The 27178-nt window shown below is 43.0% G+C and overlaps 1 protein-coding gene and 1 non-coding gene across 9 annotated transcripts in view; one reads left to right on the top strand and one right to left on the bottom strand.

Annotated features, from left to right (window-relative positions):
- Positions 1–27178, top strand: part of NR3C2 (nuclear receptor subfamily 3 group C member 2) — a 365999-nt gene that overhangs the window by 329738 nt on the left and 9083 nt on the right. The gene's annotated exons all lie outside the window — the stretch shown is intronic.
- Positions 7120–7225, bottom strand: LOC123573861 (U6 spliceosomal RNA). The gene has a single exon (XR_006698574.2). It is a non-coding gene; the product is annotated as a U6 spliceosomal RNA (small nuclear RNA).

Here is a 27178-nt window from a genome sequence, read left to right as displayed (position 1 = left end):
TTCATTTTGCAAGCAGCTTCTCCAGTTCTGGCTCAAAGAATGTTGTACGCAGTCATGCTAATTTAGTTCTTCATATTTGTGAAGTTTCCATACTTTCTTTTGGAGAATTTATTGCCTAAGTTCAGCCTGTAAGATCTGAGTAGTAAACTCTTTTAAAAATATTTTTCTATTAAGGAAAATGTTGACAGGCTTGATGACCAGTATTATAATGGTGTTATTATGGAAATAATGGTCCATCTTTTAGAAATTCCATTATGACAGCAGAATGTTCTCTCTCTGTGGTAACTAATGGCATAAGGTTGATTGATAAAAGAATGCCACTTTCCAGTGTTTTACACTGAGACCCTGTGCATATCATTTACCTCTGCTTTCTCTGAACTTTTCATATGACAAAAGTCAAATTCCCACAAGGCAAACTCAGTGATAAATAGTTTTGCTAATTGTCAGTAGCTTAAAGAGTGTGACTTAGTGGAAAATCTTAGAAATAAGAGATGATGGCAAGCAAGGCTTTGGGGAACACAGCAAATTATGCTCTTCATGACTCACACAAAAGGAAATGCAGGAAACTGGAGCAAAGACTTCCCACTCGTTTTATGTTGAAACCACAGATCATCTACATGAGAACACATAGCAGATTTACTTTCGTCTGTTAATTTCGTTGAAAGGCCCTCTGAGTAGAGAATAGAATGGGGGTTTTGTGGTTCTTTCTTAAATTCTCTTATTTGTACAGTTAGGCACAAGTGCAATATCAAAATTCATGTGATTATAGATGAAACATTCTGAAACAATTTCCATGTAATGAGGCTGACAACAGAAGTTAAACTTGGTTTTTCAAAAGCCCTTCAGAATTGACTTTCCTTAAGCAGCATAGCACAGTGGAAACACTGAGGCCTCACCTAGTGGTCCACGGGTCAAAACCTCGTTTGCTAGGTTGTTTTTTTTTTTTTTTTTCCCACCAGCACAGTGCTTGGCATAGATAGGAACTCAATGAATAATTTTTTGAATGGCTGTATCATAAATGCTGTTTTATGCAAAGTTTTCCAAAGTAAATTAGTGTCCTTTGGGGTTTCTTAATTGAGGTAGAACTGATGCAGAATAAACTGAACAAATTTAAAGTCCACAATTTTATAAGTTTTGACTTTTATACACACCTGTGAAATTATCACCACAATCAAGATAGTGAATACATCTATCACCCCAAAAGTTTTCTCCAGCCTTCCTTTAATCTTTCCACCTACCCTTCTTCTCCTCAATTACTTTCTATATTGCTTCTATTAATAGAGATTAGTTTGCATTTTCTAGTGTTACATATAAATGTAACAATGCGGTATGTAGTCTTTTTTGGTCTGGCTTCCTTCACTTAGCATAGTTACGTTGAGATTCACTGATTCCATTTCATATATAAATAATTTGTCGTTTTTTGGGTTTTTTTTATCGCTAGTTTCCCATTGTGTGGATTTTCCCCCAATTAATTTGTGCAGTCACCTATTGATGGTTGTTTGGGTTGTTACCAGCTTGGAGGCTATTACAAATAAAGCCATACTGAGCCTTTCTGTACAAGTGTTTGTAGGGACATATACTTTCTCCTTTCTTGGATGAATGCCTTGTAGTGGAATACCTGGGTAATATGGCAGGTATATTTTCATATTTTAAGAAACTGCCAAACGGTTTTCCAAAATGGTTGAACAATTTACTATTCCCAAGAGAAGCATGTGAGGTTCAGATTGCTCCACACCCTTGCCGACTCTTGGCGTGGTTAGTCGGTTTACTTTCAGCCATTCTAATAGCTGCACAGTGGTATCTTACTGTGGTTTGAACTTGGTTTCCCTGAAGATGATGGTGAACATCTTTTCACATGCTCATTTATCTTTATGTCTTCTTTGGTGAAGTGTCTGTTCAACTCTTTGGCTTATTTTTCATAATTGGATAATTTGTTTTCTGATTGCTGGGTCTTGAGAGTTCTTTCTATTTTCTGGATGCAAATCCAGATATCTGACTGTAAGTATTTTCTCCCAGTGCGGCTGATTTTTCATTCTCTTAGCAATGTCTTTTGGAGAGCAGGAGTTTGTAATTTTAACTAAGTCCCATTGATGATTGTTTTCTATATGGGTCATGCTTTCAGGGCTGTATCTGAGAAGCCCTAGTATAAGCCAGTGTCACAGAGCTTTGCTCTGTATTTCCTTCTAGCATCACTGTCCTTCACTGCTAGCCTGTGTCTTGGAAATCATTTTTTCATGGTCTTTATTTTGAATACTTTTGGTTGTTTCAAGTGGAAGGGTAATTTCAATTCATCTCACTCCACCTTGGCTGGAAGAAGAATACCACTTTTTCAGAATCATTGGAATCATTTTAATTCTAAAAGCTTTATTTTGAAATATCAAAAATGTTGGATCTTAAAGGTGGCCTGACAGAAGTATGTTGAATACTCTGTTTATATTCCTTTTCCAGACAGAACATTGAAAAGTGCATTGTAAGTCTAGAGGGACCTTTCTAACATTCACACTTACTCAGACTTGAGACTGCCTACAGCTTTTTCATTAGAGTAAATTAGTGAATCAACAGTTGTGGAATTTTCTCTGTGCTGGCTCTATACTCAGAGGCTAGTTCTGATCGCCTTTTGGAAAAAAGAGCATTTGTTTTTAAGGGTCACACACATAAGAACCTTTGACTGTAGATCAAAGTTCTGCTTAAACCGTGTGTGTAGTATGCCAGCTCTCAAGATACATCCACACCGCTCTCAGGACACACGTGGATTTCTTCCACATAGTACACATATGTGCTAGAAAAATGGTCCCAAGGTGGGTGAAAGGCACATTCTCTGAAAGAACAGGTTGACAGTTGAGTGTTTGAATCGGTTAACAACTTTAATGAATCATAAGCCCTCTGAACTTCAATCTTTCCCCCAAAAAATATTTCAAACAAAGCAGCTGTGGTAAGGATACTAGGAGTAGATGTACTTTTGCATTGTAAATGTTTAGGTGTCATATGTAAAGCATATAGAATCCTTACTCTACTAGAAAGAAAGAATTGACAATAATAATTTTTTTAGTTCTAAGAATAGCAATTTCCTATGAGTGAAAGAAGCTTATTTCTAATGAATTTATTGCTAACTTCTGTTCATTCTTTGAAAGATCAAGAACTGTTTATGTTATGGTCATTGTGTAGAACAGTAAGTAACAAAGATGGTATTAATAGTATAGTACCTTTTGAGGCAAAAATTGCCCTTTTCCTATTAAACATATGTTGCAATTTTATGTCAGTATACACACTTAGTAAAAATGTGCCTCCTGCCTAGCAGTATAGACAGTACTGCAGAGGATACACAATGTGCTACCAACCCAACCCCTGATAAATAGTGTGCATAGTATGCCAGCCCTCAGGACACATGCACACAACTCTCAGGACATACATGGATTTCTTCCACATGGTACACATATGTGTTGGTAGAATGGTAAGCTCAGAGTTTACAGAGGCAACTGGAGCATAATGCAAGGTAGAAAGTAATCAGGTGTTCGGACCAGTTCCCTGGATGGTGGGACCCCTGAGAGCATGTATGTTTATGTATTCATCTGTTGGTGAGCCCTTGCCACATTCCCAGGACCAGTGGGCCAATGCAAACAGAAAGTCTGTCCTTAGTAATCGATAGAGGACGATGTTCATCTCATTCAACAAATACATGAGTGTCTAAAAGTGCCAGGCAGTGTCATAGGAGGGAGACACCCCCAGACAGAGCAGCCAGACAGCACCTGGAGGTCACAGGACAGCGTCCTGGGACCTCCGAGGAGGTGGAGTTGTGGGCTCACTGACACTTATTCTACATTGGAACCAAGCCTTGCGAAGAAAGCAGAGGAGCTGTGCCGGGCAGGGGTCATGGAAAACTTCCAAGGGCGCGTCAGAGGATCCTTATTTAATGGAAGAAGAAACAGTCCTGGAGAGTGATTTCTTAAGTTCCTAGATAGCTGGTGGCAGCCAGAACTTCCTTGACTCACTGCTGAGTGCTCCGGACGCTGCCATTATGATAGAGAACAATTGTGGCTGATACCAGCTGCTCGTTTTTAGGCTGGGATGGATTTCAGAGATCAGAAAACCATCATCTAGGAATGTTAGGGACAGCTGCGCCGCCCTCCGGTGCTCCAGATTTGTTTGCGTCTTCCCTGGCCTGTTCTGGAATTCATCGGTTATGTGAGGTGCAGGGTTACATCTTGAAGGCAGTCAACCTTGTTTTTATTAAAACATCATGTGTGTGTAGCAGATCCCAAAACAAAATGTTAATTGACCTCAGCATGAGCTGAGCAAGCCTTGGCTTGGAGGCGTTTGCTTCTGTGCATGACCATTAGACCTGGATGAGAACCTACCCCTGGGCTGGGTAGGGGTCAGTGTGTCACTGAGATGCTCTTCTCTGCATGACAGAAGGAAGGCCTCTGAGGATCCCTGCTGAATAGCTGCTTTCCATGTCTCCAGGGGCCATGCTAGAAGCTGACATGGCTCTTCTCTAGCCAGGCTCTGGGACCCATGGCTTCCCTGCTCCTAGAGGGGCAAGGTGGGTGGTGTGAGAAACAGAAATCTTGTGGTACAGAAAATACTACATGTACACACTGGGGAGATGTCATTCTTTAGGTGAAAAGGGCGTTAAGTATCATTGACATGGCTGGGCGCAGTGGCTCCCACTTGTAATCCCAGTACTTTGGGAAGTGGAGGTGGAGGTGGGCAGATCACTTCAGGTGAGGAGTTAGAGACCAGCCCAGCCAACATGATGAAACCCATCTCTACTAATAATACAAAATTAGCTGGGTGCGATAATGCACGTCTGTAGTACCAGCTACTTCGGAGGCTGAGATGAGAAGATTGCTTGAGCCCAGGAGGCAGAGGCTGCAGTGAGACAAGATTGCACCACAGCACTCCAGCCTGGATCACAGAGCAATACCTGTCTCAAATAGAAAAAGAAAAAAATTGTCAGTGAGTCAAAATATCTCACCAAATGAGATATTGCTACAAGCAGCAGAGACTGTTCACAAATTATTATTATTTTCTTTTTCTATTTTACTTTAAGTTCTGGGATACATGTGCAGAATGTGCTGGTTTGTTATGTAGGTATACATGTGCCATGGTGACCTGCTGCACCTATCAACCCGTCATCTAGGTTTGTTTGTTTTTTTTTCTTTAAGTTCTAGGGTACATGTGAACAACGTGCAGGTTTGTTACATATGTATACATGTGCCATGTTGGTGTGCTGCACCCATTAACTCATCATTTATATTAGGTATATCTTCTAACGCTATCCCTCCCCCTACTCCTCCCCACAATAGGCCCCGGTATGTGATGTTCCCCTTCCTGTGTCCAAGTGATCTCGTTGTTCAATTCCCACCTATGAGTGAGAACATGCGGTGTTTGGTTTTCTGTTCTTGCGATAGTTTGCTGAGAATGATGGTTTCCAGCTGCATCCATGTCCCTACAAAGGACACGAACTCATCCTTTTTTATGGCTGCATAGTATTCCATGGTGTATATATGCCACATTTTCTTAATCCAGTCTGTCACTGATGGATATTTGGGTTGATTCCAAGTCTTTGCTATTGTGAATAGTGCCGCAATAAACATACGTGTGCATGTGTCTTTATAGCAGCATGACTTATAATCCTTTGGGTATATCCCCAGTAATGGGATGGCTGGGTCAAATGGTATTTCTAGTCCTAGATCCTTGGGGAATCGCCACACTGTTTTCCACAATGGTTGAACTAGTTTACAGTCCCACCAACAGTGTAAAAGTGTTCCTATTTCTCCACATCCTCTCCAGCACCTGCTGTTTCCTGATTTTTTAATGATTGCCATTCTAACTGGTGTGAGATGATATCTCATTGTGGTTTTGATTTGCATTTCCTGATGGCCAGTGATGATGAGCATTTTTTCATGTGTCTGTTGGCTGTATGAATGTCTTCTTTTGAGAAGTATCTGTTTATATCCTTTGCCCACTTTTTGATGGGGTGGTTTGTTTTTTTCTTGTAAAATTGATTGAGTTCTTTATAGGTTCTGGATATTAGCCCTTTGTCAGATGAGTAGATTGCAAAAATTTTCTCCCATTCTTTAGGTTGGCTGTTCACTCTGATGGTCATTTCTTTTGCTGTGTAGAGCTCCTTAGTTTAATTAGATCCCATTTGTCAATTTTGGCTTTTGTTGCCATTGCTTTTGGTGTTTTAGACATGAAGTCCTTGCCCATGCCTATGTCCTGAATGGTATTACTAGGTTTTCTTCTAGGGTTTTTATGATTTTAGGTCTAACATTTAAGTCTCTAATCCATCTTGAATTAATTTTCATATAAGGAGTAAGGAAAGGATCCAGTTTCAGCTTTCTACTTATGGCTAGCCAATTTTCCCAGCACCATTTATTAAATAGGGAATTGTTTCCCCATTTCTTGTTTTTGTCAGGTTTGTCAAAGATCAGATGGCTGTAGATGTGTGGTATTATTTCTGAGGGCTCTGTTCTATTCCATTGGTCTGTATCTCTGTTTTGGTACCAGTACCATGCTGTTTTGGTTACTGTAGCCTTGTAGTATAGTTTGAAGTCAGGTAGCGTGATGCCTCCAGCTTTGTTCTTTTGGCTTAGGATTGTCTTGGCTATTCAGGGTCTTTTTTGGTTCCATATGAACTTTAAAGCAGTTTTTTTCCAATTCTGTGAAGAAAGTCATTGGTAGCTTAATGGGGATGGCATTGAATCTATAAATTACCTTGGGCAGTATGGCCATTTTCACAATATTGATTCTTCCTATCCATGAGCATGGTATGTTCTTCCATTTGTTTATGTCCTCTTTTATTTCACTGAGCAGTGGTATGTAGTTCTCCTTGAAGAGGTCCTTTTCATCCCTTGTAAGTTGGATTCCTAGGTATTTTATTCTCTTTGAAGCAATTGTGAATGGAAGTTCATTCCTGATTTGGCTCTCTGTTTGTCTGTTACTGGTGTATAAGAATGCTTGTGATTTTTGCACATTGATTTTGTGTCCTGAGACTTTGCTGAAGTTGCTTATCAGCTTAAGGAGATTTTGGGCTGAGACAATGGGGTTTTCTAAATATATAATCATGTCATCTGCAAACAGGGACAATTTTACTTCTTCTCTTCCTAACTGAACAAAAATATGGAACGCTTCACAAATTTTGCGTGTCATCCTTGCGCAGGGGCCATGCTAATCTTCTCTGTATCATTCCAATTTTAGTATATGTGTTGCCAGTGAGCACCGTCATCTAGGTTTTAAGCCCCACATGCATTAGGTGTCTGTCCTAATGCTCTCCCTCCCTTGTCCCTGACCTCCCAATAGGCCCCAGTTTGTGGTGTTCCCCTCCCTGTGTCCATGTGTTTTTATTGTTCACCTCCCTCTGATGAGTGACAACGTGTTGTTTGCTTTTCTGTTCCTGTATTAATTTGCTGACAGTGATGGCTTCCAGCTTCATCCATGTCCCTGCAAAGGACATGAACTCATTCTTTTTTATAGTTGTGTAGTATTCCATGGTGTTTATGTGCCACATTTTCTTTACCTAGCCTATCAGTGATGGGCATTTGGATTGGTTCCAAGTCTTTGCTATCGTAAATAGTGCTACAGTAAACATACGTGTGCATGTGTCTTTATAGTAGAATGATGTATAATCCTTTGGTTATATGCCCAATAATGGGATTGCTGAGTCAAATGGTATTTCTGGTTCTAGATTCTTGAGGAATAACCACACTGTCTTCCACAATGGCTGAACTAAATTGCATTCCCACCAACAGTGTAAAAGCATTTCTTTTTCTCCACAGCCTCGCCAGCATCTATTGTTTCCTGACTTTTTAATAATTGCCATTCTAACTGGTGTGAGATGATATCTCATCGTGGTTTTCATTTGCATTTCTCTAATGAGCAGTGGTATGAGCTTTTTTTCATGTTTGCTGGCTGTGTAAATGTCTTCTTTTGAGAAGGGTCTTTGCCACTTTTTGATGGGGTTTTTGGTTTGTTTTTTTTTTTTTCTTGTAAATTTGTTTATGTTCTTTGTAGATTCTGGGTACTAGACCTTTGTCAGATGGGTAGATAGCAAAAATTTTCTCCCATTCTGTAGGTCGCCTGTTCAGTCTGATAATAGTTTCTTTTGCTATGCAGAAGCTCTTTAGTGTAATTAAATCCCATTTGTCAATTTTGGCTTTTGTTGCCATTGCTTTTTGTGTTTTACTCATGAAATCTTTGCCCATGCCTATGTCCTGCATGGTATTGCCTAGGTTTTCTTCTAGGGTTTTTATGGTTTTAGGTTTTATGTTTAAGTCTTTAATCCATCTTGAGTTAATTTTTGTATAAGGTATAAGGAAGGGGTCCGGTTTCAGTTTTCTGCGTATAGCTAGCCAGTTTTCCCAGCACCATTTATTAAACAGGGAATCCTTTCCCAATTGCTTGTTTTTGTCAGGTTTGTCAAAGATCAGATGGTTGTAGATGTGTGGTGTTATTTCTAGGTTTCTGTTCTGTTGCATTGGTCTATATATCTGTTTTGGTACCAGTACCATGCTGTTTTGGTTACCGTAGCCTTGTCATGTAGTTTGAATTCAGGTAGCGTGATGCCTCCAACTTTTTTCATTTTGCTTCGAATTGTCTTGGCTATATGGGCTTTTTTTTGGTTCCATATGAAATTTAAATTAGTTTTTTCTAATTCTGTGAAGACAGTCAATGGTAGCTTAATGGGAATAACATTGAATCTGTAAACTATTTTGGGGAGTATGGCTATTTTCATGATATTGGCTGTTCCTATCCATGAGCATGGAATGTTTTTCCATTTGTTTGTGTCCTCTTTTATTTCCTTGAGCAGTGGTTTGCAGTTCTCCTTGAAGATGTCCTTCACTTCCCTTGTAAGATGTATTCCTAGGTATTTTATTCTCTTTGTAGCAGTTGTAAATGGGAGTTCATTCATGATTTGGCCCTTTGCTTGCCTATTGTTGGTGTATGGGAATGCTTGTGATTTTTGCACATTGATTTTGTGTCCTGAGACTTTGCTGAAGTTGCTTATCAGCTTAAGGAGTTTTGGGGCTGAGATGATGGGGTTTTCTAAATATAGAATCATGTCATCTGCAAGCAGCAACAATTTGACTTCCTCTCTTCCTATTTCAATACCCTTTATATCTTTCTCTTGACAGAACTTCCAATACTATGTTGAATGGGAGTGGTGAGAGAGGGCATCCTTGTTTTGTGCTGGTTTTCAAAGGGAATGCTTCCAGCTTTTGCCCATTCAGTATGATATTGGCTATGGGTTTGTCATAAATAGCTCTTATTATTTTGAGGTATGTTACATCAATACCTAGTTTATTGAGAGTTTTTAACATGAAGGGATGTTGAATTTTATCAAAGGCCTTTTCTGCATCTATTGAGATAATCATGTAGTTTTTGTCTTTGGTTCTGTTTATGTGATGGATTATGTTTATTGATTTGTGTATGTTGAACCAGCCTTGCATCCCAGGGATGAAGCCAACTTGATCGTGGTGAATAAGCTTTTTGATGTACTGCTGGATTCAGTTTGCCAGTATTTTATTGAGGATTTTCACATTGATGTTCATCAGGGACATTGGCCTGAAGTTTTCTTTTTTTGTTGTGTCTCTACCAGGTTTTGGTATCAGGATGATGCTGGCCTCATAAAAATAAGTTAGGGAGGATTCCCCCTTTTTCTGTGTTTTGTAATAGTTTCAGAAGGAATGGTACCAACTCCTCTTTGTACCTCTGGTAGAATTCAGCTGTGAATCCATTTAGTCCTGGGCTTTTTTTTTGGTCGGTAGGCTATTAATTACTGCCTCAATTTCAGAACTAGTTATTGGTCTATTCAGGGATTCATTATAGTCTCGAGAAGGTATATGTGTCTGGGGATGTATCCATTTCTCCTAGATTTTCTAGTTTATTTGCATAGAGGTGTTTATAGTATTCTCTGATGGTAGTTTGTATTTCTTTGGGATCAGTGATGATATCCCCTTTATTATTTTTTGTTCACACATTATTTTGAGAGAGTCATAGTTCATATAATTAGTGGGTGCTTTTGCATCTTGATGTGGTCTGGCAATTTTCCTCAGGATCACACTAGAAGTGGTATACAGGGAGACACAAATCTACTTTAAGCATTTCTTACCTCATATAGAAGAATGGAAGCTGCACATTTGGCTGTGTTCACCATTTACTTGGGTAGCCCACTCACTTCATATTTTATTCTGTCTTACATCTTTCCACTCAGGCAAAGTTTCTCCTCAGGAAATGTTCTGAGGCCAAAATAGGAGCCCGCCATGGAAATAAGACCACTGCAGACGACAGAAAGAGTGTGGCCTCTGGTGCTAGGTCACCCTTTCTTTCAGCCATCTTGGTGCTTTACTTCAACTTTTGGCTTTTGGTTTCGACTGTAAGGCAATAGTAATACACATCTTGTAGGAAGTTTGGGGAAGTGAATGAAATAACACAGGAACCAAGACATCTACCGCATTAACAGGCACTGAACAAATGTTCACCCTCTCTTCCTGTTGCTCAGGTGACAATGAAATAAGGCTACTTGCTTCTATGTCTATAATAAAGTACCCAGAGCTGGTAGTACCATGAATGTGTATGTAAGAGACACTGAGAGATCGAGATTCAAAGCCGCATTCTCTCTCACCAAGCTAAACTATTTAATATAATTGTTAGCGGTGTTACGCTGCTTTCTTCTTTGACAAGGCCATGACTAAGAAAGGCTCTAAGTAAAGGAAGAATCATTTATTCCAGTCAGCTAACTGGTAGCAAAGCCTCTTGCAAGACACCAAGGGAGAGGGGAGGACATAAATTATGAAAAAAAAAAAAAAAAAAAAAACTCACTGTTTTTGAAAAGGACATCTTCATAGGTATAAAGATTTCAAATTAAATGAATAACTGATATGGGAGATCTTACTCATTGCCTAGCGGGTAATGGAACAATTGCTAAGGCCTTACAGTATCTCTATAACGATTACTAAGGGCTTACAGTGAGAGGTGGCGGAGCCAAATTTGAAATCCTAAAGTAGATAAGAGCTGGCATTTACATTTACAAATTTCTTATTTCACGAGTATAGCCTAGTTCGGAATGCATTGTTCTGGCTGACTTGTGCCAATGGATGCTTATTTTCATATAAAGCATCTTTATTTTGTACAATTGGGAAAATGCATCAAATATAATTAAAAATGGGTGGTAAATAGGACATGATAGGTGAAAATGTGGTTTCAGTGTGAAGGAAAAGCATGGCCTAGACGCCTTGAGGTATGGTATAGGGAGGTCTGGACAAGCCAAGGACTGGTGTTTGTTACATGCCTGCAGCTGGGGCCATGGCGTCCAACTGGAATATGTAACTCTGCGTAGAGCTGGAAAGGGCATCCTTATGTGTTCCTTCTTCGGCCACCACATTCGTGGTTCAAGGGCAGCATCAGTCAGTGGCCATGGTTGCATCTCTCAAAGCTCCAATGGCCATGGTTGCATCTCTCAAAGCTCCCCGAGGGTTTGGAATAGGTTCATATAGTGAGAGGCAGCTGAATTGCTCAGTGACTCTTCCTCCCAAACCTGTCGGACAGAGGCTTTTCGTAACCAAAATACTACATTAAAAAAGATTTTTCAGTGTCCAGTTGGTCTTCACTCTGTGAAACGAGCCATCTCTGTCAGTTACCCCTCTAAACAGCCTCTATGGGTAGGTGCAAAGGAAGGGCTACTGAGTGGCCCTGCTTCCCAGAGGGAGGGCCTGGCTTTTGGGCCATGAGCCCACTGGCAGGGGAGGCACATATGGTAGCCTCTACCATGCCAGGCACAGCACAGGCACTGTGGATACAACAACCGCACAAGAGACCTGGGGCCTATGTCCTCTGTGAGGACAGAGCTTGCAGTCTGATGGGGAATATAGACATGTAAACTGGATTGAAAACCCGGCATAAAAGGTACTGTGCTACGGAGTGTCAGGACCACGCGTGGAGCATCTGGAAAGGGAAGTGGCAGGGTAAAGAAGGGGCCATGGCATGAGGCAAGGGAAATGACTGCTTAGCTGCCACTCAAAAGTCAAGTCGGGGTTTACCACATAGAGGGAAGCTACTCTAAGCCAAAGGAGTTAACATCCCAAGGGAGGGAGAAGCATTCTGATTTTGAGAAAGAGAGAATGTCCTTGTATCCAAGAGAGCCATGGGAGGAATGGAGAGAAAGAGAAGGAAGACAGTGATGGAATCCATAAGCCAGGTCAAGGAAGCTTTTCACCACATTTGTAGAGAATCTGGAGCTGATCTGTCCAATGCCATTTCCACTGCCATGTGGGGCTCTTTACATTTAAGTAAAATGGAAAAGGAGTCCCCCAGACACGCTAGCTGCATTTCAAGTGCCCCACAGCCACATGTGGCTAGTCACCACCATTCTGTTGTAATGACAACAGAAAGCTGTGCAGAAAGCTGTGCTGAATGGTGCTGTCTGACGGATTCTAGAGGATCCAGGAGTGGCAGGAGGTAGCGTCCCAGTAGGATATTGGTGCTGTGGTTCAGACGAGAGGTGGTAGAGCCAAGTTGGGGCAGGAGCACCAACAGAGGTTCAGGTGGTGGAATGATGACTCCTGGTGATGAATGGGATGGGGAGGTTGAGAGAGTAAAGAGCAAGTCAAAGAGGACTCCCCAGGATTGGAAGTAGATAGCTGGGCAGGGTGGTATCTGCACAGAGGACGGGGCTCAGGGCAAGGAGATCTGGGAGGGGGGATGAAGAGCTTGTTTAGGACGTACGGGATTTGAAAGACCTTTAGGACATTCTGGAGGAAACAGCAGGTAAACAGTTCTGTGGATGAAGGTGAGGAAGGCAGCCCTGCTGCTGCAGTTGTGGGAGGCGGCAGCACGTGGGTGGTCACTGAAGCTGGGAGTGGATGAAACTGCCCAGGTGTTGGTGCAGCTCGAGAAAAGGGCAGAACGGGAGAGGGTCCAAAGGAAACACTGTGGTCAAATGGGGAGGTGGCTGCAATAAGTCTGGGAAAGCGCTGCTGCTAAGGGAAGAAAAGGAGGTAGAATGGGGACATTCAGGACAAGCCAGAAAAGAGAGTGTGTGCCCCACTTTGCCAGTGAGGGGCCTGAGGGGCAGAAGCTGCAGAAAGGTCAGTTCGCAAATGGCCTGAACAACTTTCAGTAGCCATAGCAACTGGGAGGTGGTTGTGAAGAATAGTGGATCGACTCAAGGCGCGATAATGCTCATGGGGTTTCCAGTAGCTATGTTAGAAGCCACAAAGCAAACAGGGACAGCAGTCCATTTTTTTTTTTTTAATATCAAGAGTGTTGTCCAGCAAAGCTCCATAGTAAAATTGCCTTAATAAATAAAAGAGAATGATGGCTGTTTCTGTTACATGGTGGGATGTATGTAAGTGAGCAGTTCAAATGTGATTGAGAGAATATACAATGTCTTCGTGTTTATATGTTTAAGCCTGGCTAAGACATCCCATCAGCTTAACAAGACTATCTTTGTAAATAACCCCGAAACTGTATTCCAGACCATAGCTGATTTTATTATGTACTATATGCACATATGTGTGTATATGTGAGGATGTGTGTGTATCACCATGTGAAGAGTTCAGCATCAAAGGCAGCTATGAGGCTTCTGAGCTGATCTTGTTTTTTAAGTCATGACTTAGTTCAGTGATGCAGGTCCTGAGCCCTTCCTCACCCATCACTTTCACATTACACCTTAATTATAATGATGGTTCATTTCCACTTGCAGCCACAGAACCTCTGTCTTCTTCAGTCTTTCATGCTTAGTCATAGCTTTCTGTGGCTGACTTAATGCAAACCCTGGGTAATATACTTACCTCTTTCAAGAAGGTTAATGTCTTTTCAGTGGCTGGTTTTTAGACAAGTCACAATGCTTACCAACTGTTGTTCAACAACCAGGCGACATTCTAAGATGCAATTGTAATTCTAAGATGCAAATGTTTTAGAGAAATGAGGAGGGGGAATGTCCATATAAGAGTTTATGCTTTTTTATTATTTTATTTTTAATGGTGGTAAAATACACAAGCATAGAATTTACCATGTTAACCATTTTTCAGTGTACAGTGTGGGTGTTAAGTACATTCACATTGTTGTACAACCAATTTCCAGAGCTCTTTGTCTTGCAAAACTAAAGCTCCCCATGCCCCTCTTTCTGTCTCTGAATTTGACTACTAGGAGTAGCTCATATGAGTATTTGTCTTTTTGTGACTGGCTCATTTCACTTAGCATAGTGTCCTCCAAGTTCATCCATGTTGCAGCAGGTGTCAGAATGTCCTCCCTTTATAAGGCTGAATAATATTTCATTGTGTGTATACACCACATTGTGTTTGCCTACTAATCTGTCGAGAGACATCTGGGTTGCCACCTTTTGGCTATTGTGAATAGCACTGCTATGAACATGGATGTATAAATATCTCTTTGAGACTCTGCTTTCAATTCTTTGGGGAATATTCCCAGAAATTGGATTGCTGGATCATATGATAATTCTACATTTATTTTTTTGAGGAAATACCGAACTTTCCCACAGCAGATACACCATTTTTCATTACTAACAACAATGAACAAGGATTCTAATTTCTCCACATCCTTGTGAACACTTGTTATTTTCTGGGATTTCTTTTTAGTACTCATCTTCATGGTTGTGAAGTGGTAACTCATTGTAGTTTTGATTTGCATTTCCCTGATTAGTGATGTTGAATACCTTTCCAGGCGCTATTGGCCATTTGTAAGTCTTCTTTGAAGAAATGTCTTTCAAGTCTTTGCCCAACTTTTTAATCAATTTTTTGTTTTTTTGTTGTTGAGTTGTAGGAGTTCTTTATATATTCTGTATATTGACCCCTTTTCCAATCTATGACTTGCAAATATTTTCTCCCATTCTCTGTTTTTATTTGTTTTCACTTTGTTTGTTTTGGTGCCAAAATCGTCTTTCTCTTACGAATATATAACGACAACAGAAAACAGTTTGTTTCTTTTAATCCTTAACTGGCAAAAATTAAAAGCTGTGTTTGATCCCAGTTTATTTAAAGAAGGGGAAAAAGTATTTTTCTTATGATCACCAAGTCCTTTTGCTTCATCACTGATTTTTCACAAGTTACAAACCCACAGAACATGTGCCTGTGTTCACAGCTAGTTTTGAAGACTTACAAGCAAGTAATTTTCTGTAAGAACACTGCAGGAAAACTAGGATCTTGCCTCATTATGGGAGGAAATCAGGCATTCCATTCCCACCTGACTGCGAGATTTGTGCTGCCACAGGGTGATCTTTCTGGAAAAAACAAAAATTTTAGGGAGAAAAAAATCACTGAAGGTCCTATAGGCTGTGCTTCTAGAAGATCACATCTAAATCAAACCTGACACACAGGAATCTTTTCCTGATCTGAAATATATCTAGGGGAGATTTTGGGAAACTATCTTATTGTCTAACACCTGTGTCAATAAATCCCCCGCTCCTATGCAGCTCAAATCCCTCTTCTTACAATATAATAATGACTGTGTAATACCTGGGATTTACATAGTGTCTTTCTTTCTAAGTCCTGTGATTAAATCCTTCTAATGTCTCCATGAGGCGAGGATGAGTAAATATTACTATTTAAACTTAATCACCCTCCTGCCTTAATTCCTTTCTCTATAAAAAGAAAACAATAGTAATGCTTACTTGGATTATTTTTATCCTTTTTATAGAGAAAGGAATTAAGATGGAGTGATTAAATGCATTTTCAGGGGCTCATAAATGAGGCAGGAGGGAAAGAAGCACCTGAGGGAGCCATCAGGTGGCTCCTGTGGGTGGCAGCCCAGCCCTCCACCTAGGTAGCTCCATTGCTGATAGGCTAGGTGTCACTCTGGGCTTATCCATAACGTGGGCATCTCCAGGGCCAAGTGTCATGGGGGTGTGGCCTTGTAGTCCCACTCTTGGCATAATATTCTGCTGCTCCCATCTTGAAATTCTTAGTAAACTTTGAACGAGGGTCCCCTTATGTTCATTTTGCCCACGGCCCCACCAGTTACACAGCCTGGCCCAGGCATGATAGAATCTACTTAAGATGGTGTTTGTCAGAATTCAGCCTGAAGTAAGCTTGCAATGGGTAGAACACCTTGCAGGTGTGGCCAGGGAAAAAGATAGAGATAGGAAAGACAGAAAGTTTGGGTGAAGCAGGACATAAGAATTCAGGCAGACAAGAGACTCACTGATATGCTCAAAAAGGAACTTTTAAACCCAGGGCCTCATTTGATACAAAAAGAAAATAGTGAAGGAATTCCAAAGGAGTGAGACTCTCTTGAGCAATAGAGAAATGTTATTGTCAGTGTCATTATAGAAAGAGGAGATAATTTTAAATGATTGGCATTTAAAAGGCTAGGAAGATGCCAATTGACCAATTAAGTGTATCAAGGTCATAGTTAAAGGGACTAGAAAGTGTATGTGGGTTAAACTGCAGACAGTCATTCCTCATCATTCTCAGATTTTGTATTTGCAACTTCACCTACTCACTAAAATCAATGCTCGGGGCACTTTTGCAGGCATTCCTAGATGTGCAGAGCAGTGAAAAATGCCTGCCACCAATGTGCATGTTCCTGGCAAGGTCAAACAAGCAGACTCTGCTCTCTTGTTTCAGCTCTAATGCCATAAATACTCATCCTTTTTGAGGTCTACTGCATGCCATGGTTTTTTGCATTTTTGTGCATTTTGTTGGTGAGTCTGCTGTTGAGATGACCCCCAAGCACAGAGCCCCAGTGCTGTCTATGTTCATAAGTGCAAGAAAACTATGACGTGGCTTATGGAGAAAATATATGTGTTAAAGAAGCATTCTGGCCGGGCGCGGTGGCTCAAGCCTGTAATCCCAGCACTTTGGGAGGCCGAGGCGGGCGGATCACGAGGTCAGGAGATCGAGACCATCCTGGCTGACACGGTGAAACCCCGTCTCTACTAAAAAATACCAAAAAAACTAGCCGGGCGAGGTGGCGGGCGCCTGTAGTCCCAGCTACTGGGGAGGCTGAGGCAGGAGAATTGCGTGAACCCGGGAGGCGGAGCCTGCAGTGAGCTGAGATCCGGCCACTGCACTCCAGCCTGGGCGGCAGAGCGAGACTCCGTCTCAAAAAAAAAAAAAAAATAAAAAAGAAGCATTCTTCAGGCCAGTGTTAGGGAATTGGCAGTATACATTAAATAAGATGCCTTTAAACAGAAACACACATAAAACAAGGTTATATATTGTCATTTGTTGAAAAAGTTGTGACCAGCAATGTAATTGTAATAGGTTATTGCCTTATGCACACAGAAAGTCAATACACCAAGACACTGGATTGCAGCAGAGAGGTTTAATCAGAGTCACACCAAAAGAGATGGGACAAACCTCAAACCCATCTCCCCAGGAGTTTGGGGCAAGGGTTTTTAAGGGCTTGGGAGTGGGCGGAAGTGCGGAGGTCTTTGATTGGTCAAAGAGTACAAGGGGAAGTCGCTGAGCAGGGAGATGGAGAAGCCATATTCTCATGCTGATCCTGTTCCTCTGTAGGGGGGTCTTCAAACTGGTTGCTGGAATTCAGGATCTGAAAAACATCTTAAGCCAGGGGTGTCCAGTCTTTTGGCTTCCCTGGGCCACACTGGAAGAAGAATTGTCTTGGGCTGCACATAAAATACACTAACACTAGCGATAGCTGATGAGCTTTAAAAAAAAAAAAGCAAAAGAATCTCATATTTTAAGAAAGTTTATGAATTTGTGTTGGGCCGCATTCAAAGCCGTCCTGGGCCACATACAGCCCGTGGGCCATGGGTTGGACAGGCTTGTCTTAAGCGATCCTTAAACAAAAGCCTTTGATTCTAGTGTCAAGAGATCCTGTCTGTATGGTCAGTATCTAGTGCTATGTGACTTTTAGCAACTAGGAAGTGGGCCAAAGTGCAGCATGATTAATACTTAATTATAACTATATTTCTGTCCAGACCTGGCATGCGATTCTTGTCAACCCTATGGGGGTGGCTTCAGCAGCTTGTGGGAACCTAACCCTGTATTTCCCCTAGGAGCAATTGTTCAGTATGTGTTAAATCAGCGTTCAGGTGACTTTGCAAGACATAGTTAGCTACCATGATATCGAAGATCAACTGTGAATGGGAATCCCCCAGGGAATGTAGGCTCAAAGGGAAATGACTCCTAAAGGAGCAGCCAAAAATGTGAGACATGTGTGACAGAGGCTCTCTATTTGAATGACAAATTCTGGAACCTTTACGTTGCATGATGTCTTTGGTTACCTAGCCCTGCGTCCACAGGGGCTAGGATTCTTTCTAAAGCGTTTCCTAAAGGCTAGAAGAATCTGTATGGTAACAGGAAAGCCAGATCTAAGTACCACCATATCACTTAATTTGGAGACCTCTTTTCCCCCACATTTTAGTAGTTTTGAAAACTACCAAATACTAAATAAGATGAAGACATCGTATACTTGATTTATATACTTTAACAAACAAACAAGCAAAACCTGTTCCTTCCAAAGCTATTATTGACTCTCTGAGATGCCTTCCAATCCATGGGTCAGTAAACTTCTGTAGTGGGCCACATAGTAACTATTTTAGGCTCTGTGGGTCACACAAAATTGGTTACAGCTACTCGGCTATGCCACTGTAGCATGACAGCGGTCACAGGATATATGTGAATGAATGAATGAGTGTGGCCGTGTTCTAAACAATTTCATAACATTTGAACATGTCACAAAATATTACTCTTTGAATTTTTTTCAGTCATTTAAAAGTGTAAAAAACACAAACATGGAAAAAAACTTTAAAGCATAAAGGCCAGATTTGACCTGCAATTGTTGTTTGCCAGACCGTCCCTATTTGCTTTCTGTGGCATCATAGAATCAAGGGAAGAAAACAGTCCTTATCTATTGCCTTGAGATACCTTGCTCTCACGTGTTCTTACCTAAGGCTGCCTCTGGCCTCTAGGGTCTGCCCCTTATTGCTTGATGTTCCTTTTTTGGGGAGATTGAAGTAAGGATTTAGCTGCCTAATCTAGATTAAACCTGATGTTGAAGTTGGTAACATATAAACACAAGTCAGATTTGTACTTTGCTCAGCATAGTGTGCCTTTGCAGGAAGGATCTAGGAAATATTGAAAACAAGATTAGGAAAAGTTCATACTTCTAGATACAGTAACATGCCGATGCGTTTCAAACACCACCCTTTCATTACACGTCCTGTTCAGCGAGGTTCTAATTACCCCTTTATCTTTAAGCTCTACTTTCTTCTTTTCCATTGTGTCATTTTGCTTTGTGTTTCTCACATGTACAATACACCTTATTCTCAAGAAGGCAGAGCTGTGGTCTAGAATGAGGCTTTTAATACAAGGAAACTTAAGGTGGAAATTAAATAAAATTAAACAAAAAAAATTAGAAGGAAATTGAGCCCATCCTGCTTAGCACAGCATCCACACAACATGTTTCGAGGATTTAATATTCACCCCTGACCAGAGACCAGTGACTGGTGTTGAATTTGTTATAAAAATGGGGATGAAGAACAAATTAAAACACAGTCTTGGTAACAATCAGATGCTAATGGCTGGGGGCCGGGATGAGTTTTCAGAAATGCCCTTGGTTTCCCATGAGACACTGTAGCACCTACTCCACCCCTCCACCCTCCCATCCCAGCCAGCCCATTCCTGGGCCGGCACTGGACAGACCCAGACTGCCTAAGCCTGTACCAGCCTAGACTCCGAAACCAGCCCTGGGAGGCTGCGTGGGACAACCCTGCCTCTGTCACTCCATCAGCACCACTAAGCTTCCCACTAAGGTCCCCAAAGTCCCCCCACGTGCCTAGCGTTTACCGCTGCACCGAGCGTGCTCACTGACAAACTCTTGGCCAAGAAGTGCCTTTTGGTCTCTTGGTCAGATCGAGGAGGGCTTCAGGACTCTCCAAAACTCACCCACTGAGAGAGCCTGCCAGGAACACTCAGCTGAGCGATGGCATCGTGGAGCCTAGGTTTTCAGAAGGGAGCCCATCGTGAGTGGTAGCGTAACCTTGTTAAGGTTGTATTTTCCTTAGGTATAGAAACAAATGAAATGCTGCTAAATTGGTAAGAGATGGACTTTTCATGCCATGTCACATTCTGCTGAGATATTACCAGACAGGGAAGAAGCAGAGCCACATGGCTCAGGGGCCCATCTGAGCACAAGTGGGCAGCCTCCCTTTCAGCCTGCACTGGGAGCAGGTTGGGGGTTTAGAATCTGTTTTTTCAAAATTAATATTTATTGTGGAATATACATAGCTCACATTTTACCATTTTATCCATTTTAAGTGTACAATTCAGTGGTATTAGGTCCGTTCACATAGTTGTGCAACTGTCACCACCATCCATCCCAGAAACTATACCCCTTAAACACGAACTTCCTTTCCCCTACTCCTGGTAAGCGCTATTCTGCTTTGTTTCTATGAATTTGGTCATTCTAGGTACCTCATATAAGTGGAATCATAAAGTATTTGTTCTTTTTTATTTGGCTCATTTCACTTAGTTAATGTTTTTGAGGTTCCTGGTGCTGTCGCATGTATCAGAATTTCATTTCTTTTTGAGGCTGAATAATAGCTCTCTGTGTATGCCACATTTCGTTAATCCGTGGATGGACACTTCAGCTGTTTTCACCTTTTGGAATTGTGAATAATGCTGCTGTGAACACATTTTGTTTTTTGGGTTTTTTTTTTTTTTTTTTTTTGAGATGGAGTTTTGCTCTTGTTGCCCAGGCCGGAGTGCAGTGGCACAATCTCAGTTCACTGCAACCTCCGCCTCCCGGGTTCAAGCCATTCTCCTGCCTCAGCCTCCCGAGTAACTGGGATTACAGGTATCCACTACCACACCCGGCTAATTTTTTGTATTTTTAGTAGAGACTGGGTTTCACCATGTTGGCCAGGCTGGTCTCAGACTCTTGACCTCAAGTGATCCACCCTCCTCAGCCTCCCAAAGTGCTGGGATTTACAGGGCATGAGCCCTGTGCCCAGCTGTGAACACTTTTGTACAAATATCTATTTGAGCACTTGCTTTCAGTTCTTTTGGGTATATGCCTGAAGTGGAATGGTGTGTCATATGGTAATTGTTTAATCTCTTTAGGAACTAGCACACTGTCCTCCAAAGCACTGCACCATTATACATTTTCACCAGTGGCATACAAGGGTTCCAATTTCTCTATATCCTTGTCAACACTTGTTATTTTCCACTGTTTTTTGAACACTTGTTATTTCCCCCTTTTTTTGATAATAGCCATCCTAATGGATGTGAAATGCTATCTCATCGCAGTTTTAGTTTTGATTTGCATTTCTCTAATGACTAGAGCTGTTAAGCATCTCTTCTTGTGCTTATTGGGCATTTGTGTATCTTCTTTGGAGAAATGGCTTTGGCAAGTCCTTTATCAAGTTTTGATTCAGTTTGCTTTTTTGTTGTTGAGTTGTAGTTGTTCTTTATATATTCTGAATATTAACCCCATGCCTGACATATGATTGAAAATATCTTCTCCCATTCTTTGGGTTGCCTTTTAACTCTCTTGATGGTGACCTTGGATGCACAGTTTTTAATTTTCTTCTACTCATATTTATCTTTTTTCTTTCATTGCCTATGTTTTTGGTGCCATATCCAAGAATAACACTGTTTTGTTTCAGATGAAGGCCAAACTTCTTATATAATCACTGCAGGTCATTTTCCAATATTTCGAAGGCTATTTCTGGAACACCTGGACTAAATAGTTGCCAGTCATTTGTGTCCAGTGAAACTACTAGCATTGGAGTATTTACAGTTGAGTCAATGTATCTTTTGCCCTAACCCCATCAATATCACTAAAATTTTGATCTTGGAAAATAAAATTTCCAACATCCCCTGCCCCAATGCTCATGTTAAACATTCTGGAGTCAGCAGATAACATGTAAGAAATTAGCATGCTATTGAAATCATGGGGGACCTACTTTAGAGAGGCTGTATCATTCAGGCTTCATCACCACTGAAGTGATTGTGTAACCTCAGAACAGCAGCATTGGCCCCAGATGTGTAGCAAGGAGCCTCTCCCTGCACAGCCTTCTGAGAAGCCGTCATTTGCGGTGGGAGCAGGGAAAGTGGGGAGTGGCCGCTGGCCTGCCCCAGTGATGACTCGTAAGGTAGTAGGGAAAAGGCAGATCCAGCCCCAGGCCTCATCGTCGGAGCGAGCCAAGTGCCATCAGTCACCCTGTGACCTTGCCAGGCTCTTCTTCTACCCTGACAGCTGTGGCCCATCAGGCTGGAAAAATCATGCTGGGCATCTGCTAAACTTCTGAGATCCCAGCACATGTATTTTGTACAGAATGAAAAGTCAATGCACAAATCTTTCTCTGATTTCTAACAATGTGGGACTCTTATTGCTGATTATAATTAGGGTTCTTGCCTCTCCATTTAGCCTGGGATCTACCAGGAAAGGCTAGTGGGAATCAGCATTGAGACAGCAGGCCAGGCCATCATTGCATTTGACTCATTGCAATGAAGTCACTCATGCTGACAACTGAAGGTAGAGCTTTGGGCTTGGTTGCTATGACCACCTTCCCAACTCTGACCCCAGGGCCTCTAACCACAGTGAGCAGAGAATGGGGCTCCTAGCACCGCTGGCATGGCGTGCAGATGGAGTCATGTTAAAACTCAGCATGCACAGGCTGAAGGAAACCGGAGTCCAGGCAAAGATGGAAAGGGGTTAGCTTCGTGTACTGAGTTTTGCAGTATCGGTGCCACAAAATGAAGATGCTCATTTAGGTTGCCCAGTTTTTGTTTTGGCTCAATGAATAAAACTATCAACAGCTACCCTAACAAATACTGTTGAAATAAGTCATCCCCAAGCACTGGGAGTTTGGAATAAGTCAGAGAAACCCAGGAGCGAGAATCCGGGCAGCAGTAGCTTGGAATCCCTTTAGCCCTCAGCCCACACCAGGGCTGCACAGCAGAAACAAGAAGGGGCCACTCCTGGGAGCCATGGGGAATAAGACAGGTGATTCCTCTGTCAGGGAGCTTGCAGGCTGCTGTTTAAGGAGCTGCACCATAAATAGGACAGGTTAAACCGATAAAGATGTGGCCAGCAGGATAAAAGAGGAAGTGGGGTCACCTGGCTCCAAGGCTAATGGTCAAGTAAATGAGAAAAATAAAAAAGTGTCATCTGTGAGGTGAGAGGCCAGAAAGGATTCCTCCAGGCTGGGCTCCAGGAGGGCCTGCGGGGAAGAGGTGACTGCAGAGAAAGAACTGGGGAAGCAGCAGCAGCTGCTCAGCACGACATTTTCCAGAATTGATTCCACGCCAAGTGAGTGTCTGAGGAAACTGTCGGGGCATCCCTGGAGAGCTGTGCACACAGTCATTCTGAAGTCATTTGCTTTGAAAGGTGGCCTTTGGGATGGTCTGGCTTTCTCCCCCCATTCCAAAACAGACACATCCTGATGAACTGAACTCTCGCTTGGTGGTTTCATGCTTTGCAGTGGGAATAGTGGTTTGTATTCAAACTAGAAACGGTACTCATTTAGAGGGGCACAGCCTGGCTCCCACCCTGCCCAGCATCCCCTTCCAGGGTGTGAGTTCAGCCTGCCCTGCCTCTGCCAACTCTGTACTGGGGACAGTGGCCTATTGTGCACTGAGGGGGGTGGGTAGAGAACGGTGTCTGATGATGTACAAGTGCCTTGTATGCATTTGTATCCTCATTTCCTGGCTTTTTGAGGCTCAGGTAAGGGCCAAGTCTGCATATTCCTCAACGCGTACCTGTGCACTACACCAGACTGGTACCCAGGAGATGACCACATGAATGTACAGGGTGATGTTACATGCTTTGCCATAAGACAGTGGTGTGGCACAGGAACCAGTGTCCATTCTGGCTGGTCAGTATCCGTGCTGACCCAGATGTTTGATATGTCAATCTCACCCAGCTCTCCTGGTCTTGTCCCCACCTCCTTGAGATCTAACCACCTGCAGCTGCTAACTTCACGCACGTGGATTTTTCCAGTTGCGATGGGGCTGTGTACTGCGGCGCCTCCCTACCTTACACATCTGCTAAGGGCCGGGCATCTGTGGGTCCTGCCCTGAAGGCTCCCCTGGTCCACTGGCTGGAGCAGGCCAGGGTTGGGGGAAGGCTGTGCAGGCCAGTGAGCACACAGGGCCCAGGACTTGCAGCTCGGACCAGCTTGGTCATCTTTCTCCTCGCCCAGTGACTGGGGGCCCCCGCTTCGATTCCCACAGATGTTCCCTGACATCAGCCACTGCAGTCATGGCTCAGGATTTAGGCCTGCAGAGGTTTTCCGCCTTGTCCCAGGGCAGGGTGCACCAGATGGGCTTCCACGGCTGCCGGCACTTCTGGTGGCTGCTGAGGCTTTCTGCACACCCAGCCCTGTGGGCATCCTAGCCACCCAAACAACATAGGCTGAGCCCTTTCCTGGGAGTGGTTGGTGGGGACACCGCCCCCATCCACCGGTGACGTCATGCTGACACAGTCAAATGCCCAGCCCCCGGCTCCCAGGCCAATGCCACCTGCTGGCTCTGATGCCAGGCCCGGGTTCCACACGAAGGACCCATCCCTCTGCAGCTGACCGAGGCATAAACAGAAGCCTTCATGACTGGGAATGAGCTGCTTTCTCCGTCTGTGGAACACGGAAGAGAGGTGGGTGGGAAATGCCAACCCCAGGTGAATATGCATTGTTATTGAGTAGTGTCTGGGACACCTGTCCCCAGCCAGCCTGTGAGGAAAAACAGCCAAGCCCCTAGCCCCAGCCCCTCTCCATTCTGCCCTGTTTTCTCAGCATCTCCTGGGTGGTGCTCCATGCTGTGGACGTGTTTGTGTGTTAGACAGGCACAGAGGCTCCAAGAGGGCCTGGGACCTCTCCCTGTTAGCAGGTTCACAGATGTGCCGGGCTGCATGCTGAAACTTGTTCAAGGGTCGACTTACTCCGTTCCTCCTCTTATTACATATGTGTCAGCGTTGCTGTCACCTGTGTACCAACATGAACCCTTCCATGGCCCTTCTGTGTGACTTTTTTGGGATGTCAGTCGGTAGGCTGGCAGGCTTCTCCGCTCTTCATGAACTCCCTAGGTAACCCTGCCCTTGCTGGTCCCCCAGTGGCCATGCAACCTTCAGGTCACATGCATCCAAGCCCATCTTTCCTGAGAGCCCCTCTGAACTACACCACCTCCCTTCCCTCCTCACGCCGGCAGCACCTGCCTTTCTGTGTGTATTTCTGCTTAGTAGAAAAGAACACAGACGCCTTGAGAGAGATGTGTTCACTGCAGCTTCCCCAGTGCCTGGCACAGAGCAGGTGCTCGGTGAGTTAGCTGGACAGATGGTGAGGATGAGTTGTAAATAAAGGACACTGGCCCTCCCCCAAACCTCTGTGGCCTGAGTAAAGGGAACCTTTATCCCCAGACATGAACAAGGCTCAGTCCCAGAAATGTGAAAGGTGTGGCCACCAGACAGTCGTCCTTGTGGTGGTTGACACTGCCTAGAAACCACGATGTCTACCCTCGGGTTAAAACTTGAAGGAAAAAAGTCCCCCTCACAGCCCTACAGACACCCCCATGGAGAGAGTCCACGGCACCCGGGTCCTGAGTGCTGCGGTGCATGTGCAGGACTCCATTAGCCTGATGGAAGCATCCCCACCCAGCACTGGCACTGCTGACTCCCGGCAGCACATCTGCAGCACCACACCCAGTGTGGCTGTAGCTTTGACAGCCCCAGGCCTGCCACATGAGAAAAATCAAAACAGAAATGGGATGGCATGTTTCTTAAATATTCCTGAAAAGGCAAAAAACAAGGTTCTCCCATCCCTCATTTTATAGACTGGGGACCCAAGGACCAAGTTCCACCAAAATGTCACAGTGCAGGTTTCACAAACTGTGTTCCATAGAGGAAAATGGTGTTTTATCGTGGAAGAAGTATGGGAAGGACAGAATCACAGCGCTCTTGCTCCAGAAGTACTTCTCCCCATCTTTAATAACTTGCTCCATGTCAGGCAGAGTTTGAAGCACTTTACCAGAGTCGCTCATTCATTCCTCTGAAACAACTCTGAGGCTCAGAGACTGTTCTTATCCCCGTGATACAGATGAGAAAACTGAGGCATAGCATGTGTGTGTGAAGATGGTGCTATTTCCCAGCTTTCTGGACCCAAACATCCTGCGGGTGCAGAGCACATTAAACCCCACAGTCCTTGGTAGCCGATTAGGAAAATACCACTCTGCAGATTGAGGGCAGTGACACACAGGTACAGAAGCATGACAATTTTTTCCCTAATGAGATTTTCTTGATTCCTGGTTTGTATTGGACGCCTTTACCAGTTATTTACTATCTGACTCAAAGCTTGCCAATTGATTTTAAAATCATCAGGGTAAGTGACAGAGACAAGTTCACCAGACTCATTATTAGAGTTATTTTATGGCAGGTCATGTTCATATTGCCAGCTGTAATACACTTGGAAATAACCAAAAATCGTTTTTCCTATAATGGAATATAAACTACAGAAAAATTAAGAGTGTATTTTTTCTGATTTGGAATTGCTATTACTAGTACATGGAATAGCAGTGCTCTTGCTGTGCAATGGTAATGCTGTGCTGCATTTATAATTATTATTATACTTTTAAGTTCTGGGGTACACGTGCCATGGTGGTTTGCTGTACCCATCAACCCGTCATCTACATTAGGTATTTCTCCTAATGCTATCCCTCCTCTAGCCCCCTACCCCCCAACAGGCCCTAGTGTGTGATGTTCCCCTCCCTGTGTCCATGTGTTCTTATTGTTCAGCTCCCACTTATGAGTGAGAACATGCAGTGTTTGGTTTTCTGTTGTGTTAGTTTGCTGAGAATGATAGTTTCCAGCTTCATCCATGTCCCTGCAAAGGACATGAACTCATCCTTTTTATGGCTGCATAGTATTCCCTGGTGTATATGTGCCGCATTTTCTTTATCCCGTCTATCACTGATGGGGATTTGGTTGGTTCCAAGTCTTTTCTATTTTGAACAGTGCCACAATAAACATACGTGTGCATGTGTCTTTATAGAATGATTTGTAATCCTTTGAGTATATACCCAGTAATGGGATTGCTGAGTCAAATGGTATTTCTGGTTCTAGATCCTTGAGGAATCACCACACTGTCTTCCACAATGGTTGAACTAGTTTGCATTCCCACAAAAAGTGTTCCTATTTCTCCATATCCTGTCCAGCATCTGTTGTTTCCTAACTTTTTAATGACCGCCATGATGATGAG

This window comes from Macaca fascicularis, chromosome 5, assembly GCF_037993035.2.
Source record: "Macaca fascicularis isolate 582-1 chromosome 5, T2T-MFA8v1.1".
Lineage (NCBI taxonomy): Eukaryota > Metazoa > Chordata > Mammalia > Primates > Cercopithecidae > Macaca > Macaca fascicularis.
Note: the sequence above shows the minus strand (reverse complement) of the source record. Positions and strands in the feature narration are given on the sequence as shown.